Below are 23,313 nucleotides of genomic sequence, written 5' to 3'. Positions count from 1 at the left end.
TTTTCAGATTTGTAGAATTAGTTAATTTATTTTTGCATGATTTTTACACATGTAAATTATTCAGACAGATATATTTTGCTTTTATAATATTTAACATGTGACTATTTAAAAATTGTTTTCTTATTTTTATATGATTAATGATGTTAAATAAATTTATTTTCCTATACTTATAAACATATTTGTCCAGGTAACAAATACTTACTGTATTTTCAAAAAGCACATACTTTATTAAGAAAGGCTTCATTATTTGGTCACTTTTTGGAAATATTTTTATTTGAATTAAAATAAGTTTGAGCTCGGCATGGTGATTTGTGGCATAATTTTCTAGCTCTGGTGGGAAGTGTAGATAGAGTTTGTAATTCGGGAGACACTGGGAAACTCTGTGACCTTATTATAAAACTATTCAGGGTGAACTGACTAGAGGTATAGCCACGGCTACTGCTCAATAAACTCTTATGTAAATTCAAGGAATACAGGTCAGTCAGAATAATCTTGTAAAATGGTGTAGCTTCCGCCTTCATACTAGCTTTGAATCTTTTTACCATGTTTAGTAGTGAAGACAAAATAGTTCTACTATAACAACAGATACATAGAAGAATGTAACCGATTTGTCAAAAATAAATTCTTAGTTTTATGGTCAGTAAATTTTGAAAACTATCCTATGACTTTATGAAATAAAAATAAAATCTTGAATGGTTTATTGGCACTATTGTCTCTCGAGATTTAAAGAATGATCTTAGACTACTACCTCAATACTTTTTTGTTTTGTTTTGTTTTTTTGTCATTCATGGGGCTTGAACTCAGCTTAGGCGCTGTCTGTGTGCTCTTCCGCTCAATGCGAGTGCTCTATCGCTTGAGTCACAACACCAGATCTGGTTTTCTAGTGGTTTATTGGATTTAAGGGTCTCATGGACGTTCCTGCCCGGTCTGGCTTTAAACTGTGATCCTCAGATCTCAGACTCCTCAGTAGCTAGGGTTACAGATATGAGCCTCAGGCACCCGTCCTACCTCCATCTTTATACAAAAATTTAAAATAAAAAATTGATTATCAAACTAAATGTGAGATGTTAAAACCTATAAAACATAAATGTAAAAATTCATGACATTGCATCAGTAAAGGTTTCTAAAACTTTGATATGGAAAGCATTAATGGCTAAAGAAAAGCAAGAATAAACTGGATTATATCAAGTGATAGCCTTTCATAATTCAAAGGACCCTATAACAGAAGTGAAAATATATCCAACAGATATAAGGAACATATTTGTTAACAGAAGTGAAAACATATCCAACAAATACAGGGAACATATTTGTTAATGCTACAATGTTAATGCTACAGTGATTCTGAATCTTAAGTAGTTTTATATCTTCTAATTCTATATAAATTTTTTTCCTGAATAGGATATTTCTTTGAAGAACATACGTAAATTAATAGTCAATAGAAGGAGCATATGAAATAAGTTTCTCTTTAGTATCTATGAAAAAAGACAAAGAAAACTCACTAGTCTGACCCTAATATAAAAAGATGACACAACATATAGTAATGCATTTGTGGAGAAAATGATAAGCTCTACATAGGAGAATGATTTGTATAATACTGGGATCATTTTAGCAAGCAAGATTTCAAGTCTTCAAAAGTTCAAAGAAAATTGTATATGATCCAGCCAGTACACTTCTATGTATGTATTAAAGAGAAGTAAAATCTTGTTTGGACAGGGAATGTAGTTCATTGACATTGCACTTGAGCAGTATGTGTGAGACGCTGGAAATAATCCCCAAAAACAAATTTGAAAAGACACACTATAGAGGATGTATGCTGGACAAATTCCTGTTAGTGAATTTTATATCTATTTTAATGTCTGTTCTAAAATTTACAGCATTTCTATTTGAAGAAATGCAACTTTGTGAAAATTAGGCTTGGAAAACCTATTATTGTACAATTTACTTCCAAAGCACTAAAATGTATACAATAAAAGGAGATTCTATATTGCATGTGAATTTCATGGCAGCAAAAAAAGAAAATTATTGTTAAAATACTTCACACAAATTGCAGAATACCTAAAAAGATGTTTTCAGTGTTGGCTAAAATTTCTTTGTAAACTACAGCATTTAAAACAAAGATGTGATTTCTGTGTATTTTGAGTGTTTTTGGTCCGTTTTTTTGAGTTCATACAGAGATAACTCAATCAAAAAGTGTATGTGATAACTGTAATATCTAGAAGTTATGCCTAACTTATAAGTAATTGATAAACTTTTCCGGAAGAAACTTTTAGCAAGTGACAGAAGACCCATATCTATGCATCTGCATTCTATGAAAGTCATATGTCACTTCTTCAATCCAATTGCTTTTTTTCTACTTTGCTAGGAAAAAAATTATTCTCAAGGTAACATCCAATAGCAATGAAGAGAAACAAAATACATAATCATCTTGATTTATTTGTGAAAATATCAAATGAAATAAAACAATTCCACTTAAGCGACTCCAATATTAGTACCTATGAAGATGTTCCTGAATACCAATATCCAATAAATTTTTGGAATTTTAATTTCTACCAACATATAAAAACTAGAACAAGAAAACAAATATAGCCTTGCAGCAAACCCTTGGACTAATTTTTTTAATTGTTTTGAAATTACAAAAGAATTGATACCATTAAGAGAATGATTTGTTTTGGAAATCAATTACTAATGTTTATTACTTATTATAACTCAAATACCAAACAAGAGTATTTTTATACAATCATTACAAATATCACTTTATTACTATAGTAAAATAGAATAAAAGACCAGTCCCAATATATTATCATTATTCTTAATTCCTAATTATTACCTAAATATCTTAAACAAACTAAATAGTCATGTCTTTAACATAAACGTAAATATTCTATACTTTTTACTTAACATTTTCCAGGGGCATGTATTCATGTTTCTAAGAAATGTTCACAGCAGTTAAAAGGTGCTTTTGTGAAATTAATGTGATATATTTTGTTGTTGTTGTTTGCAAGGCCTGGGCATTATCCCTAAGCCTTTTTATGCTCAAAGCCATCATTCTACAACTTGAGGCACAGAGGGAATTCCTGTTTTTAGTGGTTAGTTGGAGATAAGAATCTAACAAGTACTTTTTTAGTGTGTGGTTGTGTTCCAGTCGTAGGGCCTAGGCCCTGTCCCTCAGCTCTTCAGCTCAAGGCTAGCTCGACCACTTGAGCCACAGAGCCACTTCCAGCTTTTTTCTTTTTGCTTATGTGGTGCTGAGGAATCGCACCCAGGGCCTCATGCATGCAAGGCAAGCGCTCTAACACTGAGCCACCTTCCCAGCCCCCTAACAAGTACTTTCCTGTCTGGGCAAGTTTCAAACACAATTCTAAGATCTCATTACGCAGAACAGCTTTAATTATAGTTGTGAGTCACTGGCGCTTGGTTGGATGTATTTTTTAAATTTTAATTATGTTTTAAGATTTTTGTTTCACTATAATATACATCGTTCTACACATAAATTCAGATTTATGTATATATTTCTGATGACAACTAATCTCTAAAAATGTATGTCTTTCTACATATAATATATATATATATATATATATATATATATATATATATATATATTGCTGAAGACAGACTTACTCTAAAACTTTTATGCTATGTTTTGACCTTTTCCATTTCAAAGATATACAGTCTATTGCTCCAAAAGTTTCCTAGAATAGAATAACTAATATTTCAATAGAATGTAGAATCTATTATTTCAAGGGAATTTTAGATATACACATGATATTGCAGTAACATTTACAGTATATTACTTGAAATAATTCTGTTCACACTCTTAAATATTTGCGTGTACTTATGGGGAGAGAGGAAGTTAATTCTTACTGGTTAGGAATTTGCAATACTTCCAAAATCTCTTCCAAAATTTGATATAAGCATGTAGTCAATCTACCTGTTATGGTTTAGTTTTTTTGTTTCTTTATTTGTAAAAATTTTTAATATGGATGCATGCACAGTGGTAACATTAAAAATATTAATCCAGATTTTGTGGGTATTTATATTTCTCTTGGGAAAACTAATGAGCTCCAAGAAAGTGTCCATAAGGAGCCTTTCAATTCCAATATCACAGTTTGTCTTAAAATGCTTTAAATTATACACACTCTTATTGTGGACATAGGGTCATATTGTGGAATTTTTCTCCTCACAGAATGAGTACTACCCTATTGCTTAACATGGACAATGTACCTTCATAGATAGACTGGGCATTTGCAAAGAAGAAGTGGTAGTTGAACAATTTTCTTTGCAGTTTTTACAGATGAAATGGAAATAGAGCAACTATGAGCTCAAAAGGAATGCGCAAAGAAGACAAGGGCAAAAAGTAGAATATGCCAAGAAATGCTGAAGTATAATTTCAAATAATGTGCTCAGGTGTGAGGGTGTGTTCAAAGTACAGTTTAAGACAATGTGCTTGGATATCTTGGGGGGGAAACTGCTTTAACCTATTCTGGGATAATTGTACAAGTACAAGCCCCTAACTCTGACTCTAATCAGCCACAACATCATCATCTAGGGACTATTTTCCAACTGCAAAGTGAGAAAAAGGGGCTCATCACAGTTAGTGTTCAGGTTAAAGCAGTGGCAATCACATAACTTTTCTATAATTCTTCAATTGTTTTGGAACATTAAAATAGGAAAAAGCCAAGTAATTATTTTGCATGTACCTAAATTAAGAGGGATATATTCTATTGGTGTCTCTTTAACTTGAAAGTTATAGATTATGTCTTATTATACTCTATCTTGGGACAATGATCTGCTGTCGGTCATTTTCTTCTCTTCCTCTCCACTTACATAATTGTTATTTAAAGAGACATACATAAGCTTGCATTTCTAAATTCTTCAAAATTATATGAACTACTTTATACTTCTGGCAGCCTCCTATATCTTTCTCAAGGGAAATATTTTTGACATTACCATTTTTATCCTCTATGATATTGGATATCTACCTACCTAAATCAGTGCAAGATATACATGAGACTCATCCAGATATCTCAAAACTCATACCACCATAAAATCCTATCTTACTTAGAAATCATGCTTTTAGAATGTCTGGGGAAGTGGCATCTCTCATTTTTGAATGACACTAAGTGATACTTATATGCAGTCATGTTTTAAACCAATATGCCACTCAGTAGATGAATGAATTGACAAAATGTGGTTTTTGTATGCACAGTGAAATTCTATACTTCAAATTCATATGGAACTGGAAAGACTTGGAAAAATCCTATGAAGTAAAATAATCAAGACACAAAGAAACAGATTCCGTGGTTTCCTCATTTGTAATAAGTTGGAAATGTCTAGGATAGTCCTAGCAGTTGAGCAAAATTGCTCAATAACTATGTTTGTATGACCATATAAGATGATGATGAGCAAAATGACCTCCTGGATATGGGAACAGAATTTTCTGTTTCTGATTGTTGATTTTAATGTACTATGTGATTTCTTTTTTCTTTTGTGTTTTCTCTTTGGTTTATGCCCTGTTATATTTGATTTCAGTATCCTGTGTATTGTATATACATTTATCTTAATTTGGCAAGGGAAGAGGCACAACGAAATGGCAAGACAAAGAACAAAGGGCAAACCAATGCAATAGCAATACTCAAAAACAACATGTTGGAATTTTACATTACAACTTATGAGCGGTATATGGGTGAAGGAAAACTGTGAGAAAAATGAGGGAGTGGGTAAAAAGTTCAACATGTTATGTATTCACTACCTTGCAATTACTGCAACCCCTTATATATATCACCTTGATAATAAAATTAAATTAAAAATGAGCTGCTTAAAATATAATTTCACTGTATTGGTATAGTAAATGTTATTCTATGTGTATTATTTTTTAAGAAATGAACATTTTGGCTACTAATTTGAATTAATTACCCCTTTATCAGAGGGTCATCATTTTGAATATTATGAAACTATACAATATTTTCAGAATATACTTGCCATTATTTTGAAAAAAACATTATTTTAGTATTGTCTCATACTAAAACAGAAATAGTTCAATTCTATGGAAACTCCTAACTTTTCAACTGAATAATTGTTTAAGAGGGCAAAGTATATGTGTTCTTCAACATTCTTATTATTACTAACTACTCATTTTCACATTCTGAACATGCTATACTAGAGACATTCAAAACAGTACCTGTTTGCATTTTATTTAATTTTGAAATAGGTGCAGTTTTCAATGTGGCATTACATATTTAAATTCAAGAGAAAAAATAGCCACAGTATCGTAGAAGGTAAAACTATGAAGTATCTATATTAATTCCTCTAGAGTAAACATTTGTTCATCAAAGTAAGCCATTATTTCTATGGCCATCAATCCCAAGTTTTATGCCATAAAGTCATCCTAGCTCAACAATTTCGAACTTGTAATGTGCACCTTAAAATTCCTTAAATTCACAACATGACAAGCATATAAATATTGTGAAAAAATACTAAACTTTTGCTAATATGATGCCCTTCGTATTGTGGAAACAACCCTACACTAAACTTTGCTGCATCATTTTCCACCCAGTGTTATTCTTGAGATCAGAACACTTGCAAATATTATTTATAGTTATATAATTTATCTACCATAGATATTCAGGAGATCTGAATGTCTGAATATTAATATCTGAAGACTCTGGTTCAAATCCCACCCAGGAAGGAAGTTTCATTAGATTCTTACCTCCAACAAACTGCTCACGAAAAGCCTGACACAAGTGGCACTGAGGTTCAAGTGGTACAGCAGTAGCCTTGAGCAAAAACAGGCTCAGGGACAGTGCCCAGGCCTAGAAGTTAAGTCCTAGGACAAACCAAACAACAAAAACAAAATAAAAACAGATCCTAAGCATATCATTTTTCTTATTGTATACAGAGGTACATAATTAAGGAAAAAAAGATGTCACACAATTACTCTCTTCATAACATGTAACACCAAAGTCTCAAAAAATTGCTCTTTTGCTAAATTCATAAATTAATAGCATCAATTTTTTGGCAACTTTATCTAGATTGTTCACATTGTCATGTTACTTATGAACTGTTGAAATTAACTATTAACTAAGTTCTAATTATACCTCACTTGAAAGAATATTTTAGGCAAATAGAATGCCAGAATCATTTGTGAATTTGTAAATTAAATCTTCTACTTAAAAAAAATTATAGTATCCTATAGAATATTAAATTACAAACAAAAATATTTACTTTAACTCTAAATTCTTATTTAGCCAGGTCTACAAATCCTACATTAAATGAACTTTCCTATTTCTCTAGGCTTAAGCTTTTGTAATCGTTCATCATTTCTTTGGAATCTAACAGAATGATTATTGCTTTTTAAAATTCTTGGTTGGGAATCATGAACTCTTTTGCATCTAGTAATGTTCTGTAATGAAGACGATATTTAAACACAACTGAGGATTACATATGAGTTGCAGTTCAATAGGAAACTTGACATCTCAAAACATAATGACAAAATCAGCCCAAACTTCCAACTGTGTGTTCCTTTCTGACTTATTTTTTATTCCTTTCTTGGTTTGTTTTATTGAGACAAAATTATACTACCTAGTCCAGTGAAAGTATCACTATGTCATTCCACTTTCTATTTACCTGTTTAAGTCTGAGTAATATAATTCCTGGCTTGTATCACATTGTCCTACCATAGTTTGTCAGTTTATTTAATCTACATACAGACTAGCAATTCTGAACTTCTCCAATAATATTTTACACTAGACTGATGGCTGAGAATGTTCATGTACTATTTTCAAAGATGTTTTAATGTATGAAAAAGAATATGACCATTTTCAGATGCACATGAAGGGGTCTCTGATTTATTCCTTCCTGGAACCGATCCATTTATCCCTTTATTAATGATGACTTGACTTTCTTACTATTTTTGTTCCCACCTACATAATATTCTCAAGCTTTTGGGGAAATTTCACTTGAAGACTTTCTAATATTAAAAGTTATCACTTGATTTTAGTCTTACTCAGGGCATATTTTCTAACTTTTGTACAGAATCTGAGACTTGTTCCATATGTGTGTTTGATCATATAAGTGCCTCTGTGTGTATGTGCGTATTTGTATGTATATATGTATGCAAAAACCTCAAGCTCTTCTTCAGCAATCTTGCTCATAACTAGTATTCCATCATTTGAGCCATTCTCCTTTTTTTTTTTTTTTTTTTTGGTCCGGTCGTTGGGCCTGAACTCTGGGCTTGGGCGCTATCCCTCAGCTATTCAGCTCAAAGCTAGCACCATACCACTTGAGCCACAGCGCCACTTCCAGCTTTTTTCTTTTTGCTTGTGTGGTGCTGAGGATTGAACCCAGGGCCTTATGCATGCAAGGCAAGCGCTTTACCACTGAGCCACCTTCCCAGCCTCTTGAGCCATTCTTCTAATGCATGTTTTGGCTGGTTAATTATAGTGTTTCAAAGACTGTTTGTCCAAGCTGGATGCAAACTGAACTTCCCAGACTCCTTTGCATTCTTAAGTTTCATTTCTCCAGGGGTATCAACTTTTGAACTACAACCATTTTTGTGAGTGTAAAATCTAAGCTGTAGCACAGATTTTTAACTCGAGTTCATATAAAGATAAATGAACATACACATTACATATACTGAGTGTACACTGTTAGAAATGTGATCCTAAACAGGGTTCAAGTGGCTCACACCTGTAATCCTAGCTAATTAGGCTGAGATCTGAGGATTGCAGTTCAAATCCAGCATCAGTAGGAAAGTTTCTGAGGCATTTATCTCTAATTAACCACAAGAAAACTAGAAGTGGTGTGGGGCTCAAAGGTAGAGAAAAAGTTTTGAGCTGAAGAATAGAGGGACAGTGCCCAGGCCCGGAATTCAGGCCTGACTACCATAAAAAAAAGAAAGAAAGAAAAGAAAAGAAAAGAAATGTGATCTTAGCCACCACTTTATTGCTAGTATAATTCCTGCTCTCTTGACATGGACTTTTTTCCAGTTAAGTCCATGATCTTTTGTCTGACTTGCCTGGAACCAGAATTATTCTTCCATTCTACTTTTTACAAATTTGCATGATTACCTATCATGATTTAGAGCTAGTAGAAGAAAGAGAGTGGTCTCATCCTTCATGTTCCACTTAGTAGTAATGCTTTCTCTGTCACTCCCATAGATCTACATACTGGCCTTGGCTTTATTTTTTCAACGTTGTCTTATTTGCAGAGTCTTCTATAGAGTATTGAACCATTATACTTAAATACAAAACTTCTCTTTCTCCTATACCTATTGTTTCTCCTTCTGTTAACTTATGTACACTTGGGTAATTATGCACAACACAAACACTGACCAAAAAATGTTTTTGAGAACCTTCTTCCCACTTAAAATTGGTCTTAATTTACAGAGCACTTAGGAAATTTGAATTTAATGTACTCCAGGGTCATGTTTTTTTTCATATTTTTTATTGTGAAAATGGTAGACAGAGGGGTTAGAGTTACATAAGTAAGTTAATGACTACATTATCTAAGGAGCATTGTTACCTTCTCTTTTTTCTTTCCCCTGCCATCCCTTTTCTCCCCACCATCCCAACTCTCCCCTCCTATCCCCAACTAGTAAAGTTCATTTTCAACATAGTGTCTTGTTCATCTCATTGTTACAACAGGTCATACTTTATCCTTGTTTCACCATATTATTTCCCTTCCCCTCCCCACATTAGAAAAATGTATATGCATGATGCAGTTCACCGATACCAAACAGTGGTTATACCATGGAGGAAGAAAATAGAAGAGAAACAAAAAATATCACGTAATTCATGTTAGATACATTAAAAACAATAGTAAAAAAGAAAAAAACAAGTCGTGTCCCTATTTTGGGGCTCATTTCACTTAACATAATCTTATATGGCCATATGTACATGGATAATGTTTTATAAGCCATGTAAATTCCATATTTTCTCATTACTAAGTTGTCTCTGAAACACATGTTACCTCATGACCAAAGATGTCTTTGTGCTATTTCAATGAAGCCAGAAAACATTCATTTTGCCTGGAGCAGCACCGTAGATTGTTACTGGAAGTAATTGGCAGGAACTTTTACAGGAAGTACAAACTGAATCCAGGAGAGAAATTTTACATAGAGAAATGACAAAGTTCAAGTTAATTTGTGCTCTCATTTTTACTGTACAAGAAAATAATCCAAGGCTTGAAGGAAACCCTGTCCCTGACTTTTTCGAGTGTGCTCTTTACTCATAAAACTTTCTGTAAACTTCTAGTTGAGAGGATTACAAAAGGAAACAATATGAAATTTGAAGACCAGCATAGAAAAAAATGGAAATAACATTGTTGTACAATGTTCCACTACAAAGAAACAAAACACGGAAGTTTTAAAATGTCTTATGCATGGATATTTTACTCCTCAGATGATTCTCTTGTTGTAAAAGTCAGATATCCATCCTTTATTCTGGTCCTGAGTTCGCCATATCAATAAGGATTCCAAAAAGCAGGATCCAGTGAGTATGATCAGCAAAAGGAGCCTCTTTTCAAACCAGTGTTTTAAGGATGGTCCAAAGAAATATGTGGGGTTTTTTTCATTTCATGTTTGTTTGTTTAGTTTGTGCCGCTTCTGGGGCTTGAACTCAGAGGCTGGACCCTGTCCCTGAGCATTTGTCTTTCCTGCCCACCTGCTCCCAAAGCTAGTACACTACTGCTTGAGCCAAAAGTCCACTTCCGGATTTTTTGGATTTTAATTAGAGATAAGAATTTGACAGATTCTCCTGCCTGGGTCGGCTTTGAACTGAGATAGTAAGATAGCTAAGTGACATCAACTGTATGGACTTCTCTTTTGAACCAAGAAATATTAGATGAAGTTTATTATAAAGGTAATATTTGACAATTTTTAAAAGAAGAGAACACATCCAGCAATAAGCCATAACTTAAATAATTCAGCAAAATAGGTGCATTGAATCATATTTGAATTTTTTTTTCTTGGGAAGATTACTAGTGACTTCGTAGTTCCTTTTGGGGAAACGAAAATTATATTTGACTTTTTTGTTGGTCGTGGGGCTTGAACTCTGATCCTGGGCACTGTTCCTCTGCTCTTGAGCTCAAATTGAATGCTCTAACACTTTAGATACAGCACCACTTCCTGGTTTCTGATGGCTAATTGAAGATAAGTGTCTCATGTACTTTCCTGATCAGGCTAGCTTTGAACCACAATCTTCTGGTCTCAACCTCTTGCGTAGCTAGGATGTCAGGCGTGAGCCACCAGCACCCGGCTCATATTTGCATTTATGTGCACTTAATGACACTGTAGACAAATAATGAAAATTTGAATCAAATGATGACATTTCAGCTTTTCAGAAAATTTGAGGTAGCAAATAATATGTCTTCCTTTTCCATGCTGTTACATTAATGACTCATGAGCTATTGGACTTTAATTTAGCATCCTCTAATGTCTGCGATGGTGGACTTACTATAACTAATTGTTAGCATAGAAATATAGAAAGCCTGATATTTTTATAAAGCAATGGAGATCAGATAGGAAAGAACAACATAGAATGACATACAATTTATCACACAGAGATTAAGAATTAGCCTAAATGATATAGAATGCTAAAGGTAATGAGAAATAAGCTTGGTTGATAACTAGTTCTTCAATAACCAGATATGGTTCCCTAGAACAGCTTCTGGTATAATTTTGTTATTATTATTGTAAGGTCCCCTCCTGGATGGCTAACACACTCCACCCTCCTCTCAGCAAAGTCTCCACCCAGTACCTGCATTACCTAGGCAACTGGGACACCTGGAAGAAGTCACATCTGCATCCACTGAGGTCACATCTGAATTTGATGTGACCACACCTTTCTGCGCCCATACCCTAGATAAGGCCTAGCCCAAGCCCAGATGCCCTCTCTCTGCTCTTTCCTACCTCTTTCCCAGATGCTCTCTTTTTTAGCCCTTTTTTCTCTTTTCTAGCTCTTTTCTCTTTTCCAGCTCTCTCCCTTTCCAGCTCTTTCTCTTTCCCACATCTCCCAGCTCTCTTTCCCAGGCCTTTACCCAACACGTGGAGGACCAAGATGGCCTGGTGCCATCTGGAACGAAGAATAAACTTATTCCTTTCCTGAATACCACGTGCATAGTGCTGTTTTTACTCAGCTACCTCTTTTTTAACAAATGTAAAAATTATCATTTTTTTTCTTCCATCTGGGTTTATTCCTTCACTTCTATCACAACTATTAAATAGCTGGTGCCTTTTTGGTGCCAAAACTGACCAAAAAGATTTATAATTCTGACTTAGACTACCCTACACATTGTGATTAGCAGTGACCACTCAAAAGCCTGGAATCTTTGAATTTCCAGGATTAATATTTACCTGATATCTAACCACATTCCTGACATTAATTGCGTGACTTACTAACAAAACCTTTTTTTTAAATCAGGACACCCTTCTAATATAGGTAAAGTACATAAATTAAGAACAATTGTCAAGTCATAATTGGAAGGAGCAAATATATATTCAAATATAGGTTCTTTATTTGGCATTTACTAGGTAAATGCATTTTTCCCAGTCCTGGGCTTGAACTCAGGGCCAGGGAACTCTTCCTCAGATTTTTCTTTTATTTTGCTTAACGCTTGCACTCTACCACTTGAGGCACAGCACCACTTCCTTTTCTGTTTATGTGGTACTGAGGAATTGAACCCAGGGTTTCATGCATTCTAAGCAATCACTGTACTATGAAGCCACATTCCCAGAGCCCTAAATGACTTTCTTAAGATGGCATTACTTTTTCATTCCATTACTATATATTATAATTTAGGCTAGGTGGTAGAAAAGGAAGTGGAAAACAATACTAAGTCCAGTAAGGCTGAAATTCCTATCACATCCCTACAGAAGTACAGTGTTGAAGACCTGCAGGACTCATAGGGATGTTGCATGTTATATTATTATATTAAAAAAAAACATAAAAACTCATCCCGGACATCCATAACTTTCTGCTTCCACTTTCAAGTTCAAGAGCCAAAAATTGAAGCCTTTTTAATTGATTGGGGACATTTCCTAGAAAGGAAGAAGGAGGATGTGGAAGGTGATGTTGGGAAAATATGTATATTGGCTCCCAGTACACATTTTTTGCATTTTTAAAAAGTGCTACTGATGAACTCCCACATCTACTTGAATATGCTGTCTGCACAAGATGCAGATAAATGAAGACATTTATTCTGGTGGATAGTCACATGCATTAACAAAATCCAGTTCTGGAAAAAAAAGTTACCAGTATAAAGTATTGTCTTTAAAATGGTTTCATGTCCTAGCAGAATAAAATGTAGTGTTGAAATGATTAGTCCAGCTTTCTTTGAGATTTTATGCTGTCTCAGTATTAAGATGTTCACTACTTCCAGTAACATGGAAGCATAAAAGACATGATTTGAAGATATCAGTAGTTTTAGGAAGAAAGGTACATAATACTTTCCTTCCTGCAGAGACATGTGATGGCAAGTATGACTGATTGCATTAGAGTTCTTTACTTTTTCCTCTTTATCGCAAGTGTTGCATATCTTGGCATATTAGTCTGCCCTGCATCAGCTTCCTGTAGGTGAGATTTACCTCTACTCTGCAATGTCAAGATGGGTCATGTGACTTACTTCAGCTTACAAAAATGAACCAGAAGTGGTCAAAAGCTATTTCTAGGGGAAGATTTCTATCCCATTGTTTGTGTCTAAGAGCTAACTTCTTTTCCCTTAGCTATACAAATAGCATACTTCCAGAGGGAATCTTTTTTCAACTTATATACTGGAAGAATATAGCATGTAAAATGAGGCAAAACTCAAACACAGCAAGAATTAAGCGAATATTAGAATGTGATATTAATGTTAGTTTCTTACCATTCTTGTATGACTACAGCACATCAGAATTTAAGAAATACTGAACAAGTACTAAACAAATATATAACACTTCCTGTTTGACGCTATTACCTTTTTTATATAAATAAGCATTCTCTATGTGATCACTTGAGGGGTTAAAATTTTCTTTTTTTCTTTTTTGTCGGTTGTGGGGCTTGAACTCTGGGCCTGGGCGATGTCCCTCAGCTCATCAGCCAAGGCAAGCGCTCTACCACTTGAGCTACAGCACCACTTCCGGTTTTCTGGTGGTTTATTGGAGATAGGAATCTCACAGTCTCTCCTGCCCGGGCTGGCTTTGAACTGTGATCCTCAGATCTCAGCCTCCTGAGTTGCTAGGATTACAGGCGTGAGCCACCAGCACCCGGCTGGGGTTAACTTTTTCTATAAATGTATTTAATCACTCTAGAGCACTGTATGTAACTTCCACAATAATTATCAAGAACTTTTGATTGAGATGAGGAAGAACAAAATATCTAGATTTGTCGCTTCTCTTTTCCTCTTCTCCTTTTTCTAGTGAGAATTTTCATCCTTTCTCCAAATTCTCCTATTAATAAAGGAAGAATGACACATGTGGATATCAAGCAAAAGGCTTCAAAGCCAGAATTTAATTCTTTCAAAAATAGATGAAATAAATCAGAGTGGCTCAAGGAAGAAGAAAAACATGATTTTTCCCCTTTCTGGCTTCAACAATAGAGTCTGAACACGACTCTAAAAATATAATAAACAATTTGCCTTGGCTAATTTTTTAAAAATATTGTTTTATAATAAATAATAATTTTAACAATTAAAAAATTTAAAATATATAGTAATTTGTTGTTTGCTTTTGGTAGGCATAAAATAAGACTGCATTAACTTTGTGTGAGTTGAGAGGCTAAATTTTATCAGAATCCAAACAAAATGAAAAACATATGATGTTAAGATAAATAGCTTTTAGGTACATTTTCAACGTGACATACACACAGGGACATCTTTCTCCTTCTTTTCCTCTCCACTCGTCAATAAGCAGTTCATGTAATTCAAATAGCTATGTTTCTTTCAGAAATAGATTACACATAAACAAGTTAAAAGACGAGAACCAGTATTGGTGGTGCATTCTTTAAAAATAGCAGTCACATAACTATTAACCATAATTCTAAAATGATAACAATAAAATGCTCTTGAAAAGAGAAGATTGTACGCAGAATATACAAAAAGTGTTAATGTCAGAACTGATTCAGGAGCTGCTGTCTGATATGTAAGATTTCTAGTATATGACAATTTTTAATCAGGATTAAATGCTTTCAGGAACCCATTTTTTTCTAGTTACATTTTATTAAAGAAATATGTTGTTCAAAATTAATGAAAGCATAACAGGTTATAATCTGTAGAAAGAGTGCTTACACATTCATTGTGGTAGGCAGTAAAATACCTTTCCAAAGTATCTATAGTCCCGAAATATCTGATCCATCAAATGTTGGTTTACATTTTATATGTAAGGTTGTAAAATAATCACCTTTCATTACCCAAGGAACACAAATTTGAATAATTATCAGATGGGCAAAGTATATTCAAAAGTCCCAGCTGTAGTTCGAAAAGGACATCATTAGGTAAGAATCATCAGAAAGATGTAAAGATGCTACATTAGAAGATAAAGGAAAAGACAAAAACACAGATTCTGAAGTTTCTGGAAAGTGGACCAGGAAGTAAATGCTTTTTCCACTAGAATCACCTGAAAAATATTTTAGCTCTGTAGGGGACTCAATTTTAATCTAGTGAGACGTATTTTAGATTTCTGATCTTTAGAAATGTAAATGATAAATATGGATTATTCGAGCCAAGTATCTTGTAGAAATATTTTACAGCAGATTTGGTTTGGTAAGCTAACTCAACTACAACCTTTTCCTGATGCAACTACAAGGATACCACATGTCCTAGTTTCTGAGAATAAAAAAAGTTGCCACCAGCTTTGTACACATATATGATGTACATACTACTAAGGGCCTTGCATTAATGAAGTCTTGAATTCCTAAATAATATTTAAACAAGAAGCTCCCTATATTCATTTTCACATTTGGGGATCACTAAGTACAAAAGTTATGTAGAAGGCTAGGGTAAGAATATAGAAATGAAATCTGTCTCTTATTATTATAAAGATAATTTATGTCATTTTGATTTAAAGTTTCTAAGGAAATAAAAAAAAAGGTAAAACCGAAACAGTAACTCGATCTTCTCTCCTTCCTAACTTTCCAACAGAAATTAGAGAATCCAGTAAAGATAAGCAAGCCCAGGATGGTATAGGATGTTATAGGATCACTAGATGTTGAAAAAGAAGTTAACAAAAATGGGTCCCATGGAACAATGGGAAACAAAATCAACACCTACAGATTGTGATATAGCAAGAAAATAGTTTCCACTATGCTAAGTCTTTGACATTTTAGGTTTGTTTACACAGGTAATTTCATCTCAGGAAATTACTTTATTAATACTCAAGGGTTTGCAGCGTATAAACCAGCAACAAATAATGCTTCTAAATGTAAACAAGCATGATACTAAGAATAATCAAGGCATTGCTATAGCTGATAAACAAGAATGATCTTGGGGAATAGTCAAACAATCTTGAACTTTTTCATACCTTTCCTCTTCTCCAACATTAGAAGACCTAGTCTAGATATGTAAAACATTAATAAAGGATTTTTATATTTTTTTATCATCCACACTAATGCAAATAAACTTTTCCATTTTGCAAACCTGACTTTGAAAGAGTCAGACCCTCACCATTATTTTATAGACAAACGTTCACTGCTTTGACTTAGGTGTTTCTTGACTTTGGGTGTTGCTCTCTATTATTTTGGCAACTACATAGAAAAACAAGATAAAAGCATTTTACTTATTTTGGATTGTTCAAAGTCAAGCTGCCTTCAGTTTTCTGTTCCCTTCTTCACTGCTAATTGAAGTTTAATTATTGCTCTTAAATGATAACAAAAATGTGATACTTTAACGTATATTCTCATTGAAACCAGTGAAAACAAGAGTGTCTGCGATTGTTATATCATTGTTTTCAAATATTTTTCTTGGCTATTGTCATTATTGCCTTTGTTCCTGTCTTCTAATCAAGAAAACAAGGTTACACAAAAGATTTTCATAAGGAATAGGATGTTAGGCATAAAAAAATAGATATATAATTAAAGGTTTTCATCTCTTAAGAGACTGAAAAGACCAGAAGACATTTTGTTATTACTTGTACAGTTAAGATGACTTGAAAGTTTTGGTTCTTAAACTAAGTGAAATGCATGCAAAATGTTACAGTTGTTCCAAAAAAATGATTTATGGTTTATACTTTTATGCTTCAATGAGATGAAACCTCTTACAAGGTTGGAGGGCATATTTATTTTAGGGTAGAAGAATTAATATTAGAAAGCCAAGGGAGATTCCTAAAACAACACTGCCTATCACGTATCAGTTAATTAAACATATGGCATATAAGTATATAAACATACAAATATGAATTGAGTGAGAAATATGTGATTTACACAATTGATTCAATGACAACTAGTATATCTAGTGAGGATCTAAAAGTCTTATAATACATATTTTAACATTTATAACAAAATATTTGTTTATTTGTAACTGTTTATTTTTAATTTTTGTCGGTCATGGAGCTTGCAATCTTGACCTGGACGATATCCATCAGGTCTTCAGCTCAAGACTAGTGCTCTACCACTTGAGTCACAGCCAGTTTTCTGGTGGGTGTTTGGAGGTAAGAGTCTCACGGACTTTCCTGCCTAGTCTGGCTTTGAACAATGAGTCTCACCTCTTAGCCTCCTCAGTAGCTAGTGTTACAAGCATGAGCCATTGGCGCCTAATAGCATAATTATTTTTTACACATTTATGAAGTATGGAGTGATAATCCCATTCATTTATATATTGTTTAATGATCAAGCCACACCATATCCATTAATTTCTGCATGTAACATTTCTTTATAGGGAGAATGCTCAAAAACTTTTCTTCTGGCTGTGATGAAATATCTATTCTTAACTATAATCCCTTTGCTTCTTGTAGTATAAAATTAATATATTTACGTTTAGTGATGGAAGTCTGCTAATTAAAGTTATATAAAACATGAATTGTAAAGTGAAAGAAGTTCATAGTTCCATTACTTGTTTAAAGAAAATAATTATGCATTTTTTCAATTATATTTCTTTGGGAATGTACAATATTCATTGATTTAACTGTTAAAATCGATAACAGTTACATTATATCAAGTAGATTCAAGCTTGTATTTGAAAATTGCACACTTAACACCAATATTCTTCCACTTTCTTCTAAGACATAATTAAAATAATGGTATAGCAAAGTTTGGTGTTAGTTGTTCATGTGTAGTAGAATCATAGAAACTCAGGAAGCTAACACCTGAAAATTTTAGCTCAATATCAGTCCAAACAGACGAAAATATGAAAACTTATCTCCAATTATCCAACAGGAGGAAGAAGGTGTGGATGTGGCTCAAGGAATAGCGTGTCATCAGCTATGAGCAAAAACACAAGGGAGACCATTAAACATTGAGTTCAAGCCCTAAAAATGGCATATACACACAATACAACAACAAAAAGTAGTATGAGCATTAATAATGAAGACAAAATAGTAGAAAATATCCTGAGAAATGTGAAAACATCTGGAAGACAGAAATTATTAGACAGAATTTTGATTCATGAGAGGTAAAAGTCACAGTATAATTTAGACAATCTCATTGTAGTCATTTGTGCTGAAATCTGGCTATTGGGTAACATGTGAAAGAGCAGACTGGATTACCTGACGTATCAGACTTCGTCTGTAACTATGCATCATCCCACTCTGCAAAAATCTAAAATCGTACTTGTTAATTTAAAAAGAACCTCATGTTAGAGACTGTTTGGTCCACACAGACTGGGGTCCTTATTTTGAGGTTTCAGACCAGTGCATTTTTAATAAACACTCCTGTTTTACCCCTCTTCCCTGGTGCAGCTATAAATTACTAAACTGGCACCAAGCCAAGGCTTTGAACTAGACCCCGCCTGCTTTAGTCCCTCCCTTTCTCCAGCTACAACTCAGTTCACATACTATCTCTCTTTTAGCATTAGTTATTTTCTTACTCATCCCCACCAGAAAAATATTACATTCATGTAAACCCACTATGAATAACCTAGTTAGAAAAGGGAGAGAGGCATTGGCTGAGACATTCATCTGTAGCTTTGCTCCCTAATAAATCTGTGGTACACTATCTTTTTTTAATGGCTTTTGATTCTGACAAATGATTGATTTGGTTTAATGTAATCCCAATTATCCAGACTTACTTTGGAAGTTTAGACCTGTGCCAAGGAGCCCCCATGTTTCCCCCTAACTCCTCCTGTTAACGATTTCAAGGTATCTGGACTTACATTGAGGTCTTTGATCCATTTGGAATCGATTCTGGTATAGGGGGATATATAAGGATGTACATTCAGTTGCCTGTGCACAGCCAATTCTACCAGCACATCTTTTTGAAGAGGCTGTTTTTCTTCGATCCTGTGTTTCTGGCTTCCTTATCAAAGATTATGTACCTATTGGTGTGGATTAATTTCTGGTGCTTCAATTCTGTTGTATTGATGGAATTCTGCGCTTCCATTGGAAAAAATGGCATTACCCCAATCCTGAAGAAATGGAAAGACTGAGAAACAATGATATTAAATGAAATAAGCCACATCCAATTAAGTATATGCTACATGGCTTTCCTCATTTCTAATAACTAGATATATCCATAAATCTACCAGGTAATGCAACAGAAAATAAATGACATATAATTACACTTGGATATGATTAACAGCACTCTAAACATTCACATGGCAAGAACAATGGAAGCTTTTCTAAGGAGAGGATCACAATGGCTCAATAGCTATGTGCATATGGCCAGATAAAGTGATGCTTATTGCAATGAACTTTAAGAATCAATCATACATGTGAAATACATATATATGCATATAATTTTAAAATATGTCACATAACAACTGACTTCCCTGTAAACTCAACAGCAACATTCTAAGTTTAGAAGATAAAATTGAGGAAAGTTTTCAACACATAATCTAAAATGCATAGAGGAAAAGGGAGAGAAAAGATAACATGGAAAGTAGAATAGTTAACTTCTGAAGAATTCATAAACAATTTCCAAAACTATACAAGAGAGCAGGGGTACAGCCCAGTTGTAGAACTAGACTAATATATACAAAGCCATGGGTTCAATCGCCAAGAAGGACTAATAAAAAGTTAATAAACAATAATAATACAATAATTACTTGAAATAAATGCTTTCATATTAGAGAGGCCTGAATCCTCAAACAGTAAATAAAATATTCTCACTTCTTGTACCCAATGACATGAAACTACAAGAAAGAAGAGCAAATAGTTTCCTTTTCTGTCCATGAAACTACAAGAATGAAGAGCAAATAGTTTCCTTTTCTGTCCTTTCCTTTCCTTTTTCTGTTGTCTTCTTTTTTATCCTTTGATAATACTGGTGCTTGAAGTTGCTATGGCTCTAACCACTTTATATTATTTTTCAGGCCAAGCCTTCCTTGAGCAATGATATCTTACCTATGGCTTCCACAAACGTGAGTAACAGGAAATTACACTCTATCTAGCTTACTTTGGTTTGGTAATTTCTCACTTCTTTTGTAAAAATTGGCCCTGATATCAATCTTCTAATCTCTGCTTTCTAATTAGCAAGGTATATTTCATCTCAAGCTTGGACCCAGACTAGTTCTCAATTTAAACATCCAATATTGACTTCTGTTTTCTTGATATCATTAAATTCTATTGAGGTTAGTATGGATCTTTATGAAGTTATAAGAACACAGAGATATCCCTTGAATACTTTTCCCAGTTTCTTTAAATTTTTATTGTAAGACATCACAAGTAGACATTAATATTTCACAAGTACCTTAAGCAGCATTCAGCTGTTTTAATTATTTTGTTCACATTTTTAATCCAATATAATGTTATCAACTCTATGAATATACTATATTTACAGATACATTTCTTTACTAAAAATGAGTCTGTCTCATGCTATTCTTTTATAATTAAACCCACTACTTCTCTTTGTCCCATACCAAACATGTTTCATCTTGGTAACACATTTTTTCTCTGACTTCTAGATCATGCAATAAATAAGTATTTAAGATTGCATACACATATATGATAGATTATTCCCAATTATTGTATGCCTTAATATTGTATTGCATTCACTCGAGTTGCCTTTTGGTTCTGTTATTAGAGAATGTAGCACAATTCTTTTCCCATTCACCTGAAGAAAGCCTGAATTTATTTCCATTTTTTAGAGGAAATAATGCTGCTATAAACCTCTGTGTTTTGGCTTTGGGGTGAATGTTACATTTTATTTCTGTGAGACAAAGCCTGAAGAGATCAATTCCTATGCTATGCTATGGGTTACATATTTCATATTCTAGGAACCTGTCACAATGTTTTCAGACGTGGCTTTCCCATTTGACATTCCTGCCATGATCCACAGTTTCTCTGTTTCTTGATAGCATTTAGCATGGTCATTATTGTATTACATGAAGTAATTCTCATCCATATTTTATGATGTCATTTTATATTTAATGTGCATTTATTTGATGACTAATGATGATTTTCTTGTGCTTATTTTTCACAAGATGTATTTTGCTGGTTTCTAATTTTTTTAACAGTAGGTTTTGAGAGTTCTATGTAGAGTTAGGATTTGCAAATATTTTAACCTTGACTCTAGGAACCCTTCATTATTATCATCAATACCATCATCATCATCATCAGGATCATCATCATCACTATTAGTATTACTACTATTACTTTTGTACATGTATATATGGTCCTGGGGTTTGAAATCAGGGTCCCTGAGAATTATTGCATTTTGTTAACAATTTACCCTTTGAGTTATGCCTCACTACTGATTTTTGTAAATTAATCAGAGATAAGATTCTCAGGGACTTTATTTTATGGGCTGGCTTCAAACTGCAATACTCAAATCACAGACTCCCAAGTAGCTAGGATGAGATACATGATCCCTCTGCTCCCAATTTGTATTCGCTACTTGTATATGAGCTTTCACAGACCAAATTTTATTTTAAACTTTTATTGAGTTCTACTATGTAAAGTTTCCTTTCCTATAAGTTTAATGCCTAAGTTAAGAATATTTCATCTCCAAAATTGTCAAGACATCTTTCTTTGCTTTACATTTACATCACTCTTTTTGATTTATATGCCACGTTTTAATCCTGCTTGAAGTTAATATTTGAATAAATTGTTATGTTTAAATCAATGTTCCTTTTTTAATTCTCCCCAATACTGGCTAACCTATCGCTGCTTATTAAAGAGAATATCATTCCACAAATATTGGATTTTACTCCTTATTAAATATTCTATGATAATAATTATGTCGATCCAATCTGGTGCCTTATAGACCCATTGAGCTGTGTAATCTTTCCTTTACAAACATAACAATTTTACACTAACAGCTTTAATATTGGACAGAGAAATATATTTCAGTTTATATTCCTTTGTCAATGAGTCAAAGAGTGCTGGCTAGGTGTTTTTAGAAATTGTCAAATACTTATAAATATTAATGCCAATGAAAAACTTTAACCTTCCTGAATAAGTTATCAAAAACCTGAAATACACATGTCTGTTATAATATAGCAAGAAGCAAAGAACTTGAAAAGATCATATCATGCCTAGACATTGCATACATATAGAGATTAATGGAAATAGAAACATCAATAAGATAGCCCTGCACAACCACTATGTAGAAATTGGAATCCTTATACATTGGTGCTTGGCACTTAAAGTGATATAGTCAGTTTGTTAAACATACTGGCAATCTTTAAGATATTATACATAGTGTTGCCTCTATGATCCAGCATTTTCAATCATAATTTTATTTACAAAATATATTTCAACTTATGTCAAATGAGACACAGGTACAAGAATAGATATTGCAAACCCTTTTACAATAGAATATAATAAATTGTTGAAATGCCCATTAAGGATTTAATACAATTATACACATGCATGTAAAACAACATGAAAAAAATTACATGGAATTACTTGGGAAACACTAATACTGCATGTGAAAAATGGATAAAACAGACTACACTTTCCTTTTTTTTTTTTTTTTTGGTGGTGGGGGTCCCGTAGTGGAGCATGGACTCTGGGCCTGGGCACTCTCCCTCAGCTCTTCAGCTCAAGGCTAGTGCTCTATCAATTAAGCCACAGCTCAACTTGCGTCTTTTTTCTTTTTGCTTATCTGGTGCTGAGGAATCGAACCCAGGGCCTCCTATATGCAAGGCAAGCGCTCTACCACTGAGCCATCTTCCCAGCCCTATACTACATTTTCTACTTACAATGAGATGTACAAGTCGTTATGTCGAAAACAAACTTTACAACTTAGGCATTAGTGA

The sequence above is a fragment of the Dipodomys merriami genome, unplaced genomic scaffold, assembly GCF_024711535.1.
Source record: "Dipodomys merriami isolate MVZ:Mamm:240054 unplaced genomic scaffold, mDipMer1.0.p SCAF_212, whole genome shotgun sequence".
Taxonomy (NCBI): domain Eukaryota; kingdom Metazoa; phylum Chordata; class Mammalia; order Rodentia; family Heteromyidae; genus Dipodomys; species Dipodomys merriami.
Note: the sequence above shows the minus strand (reverse complement) of the source record.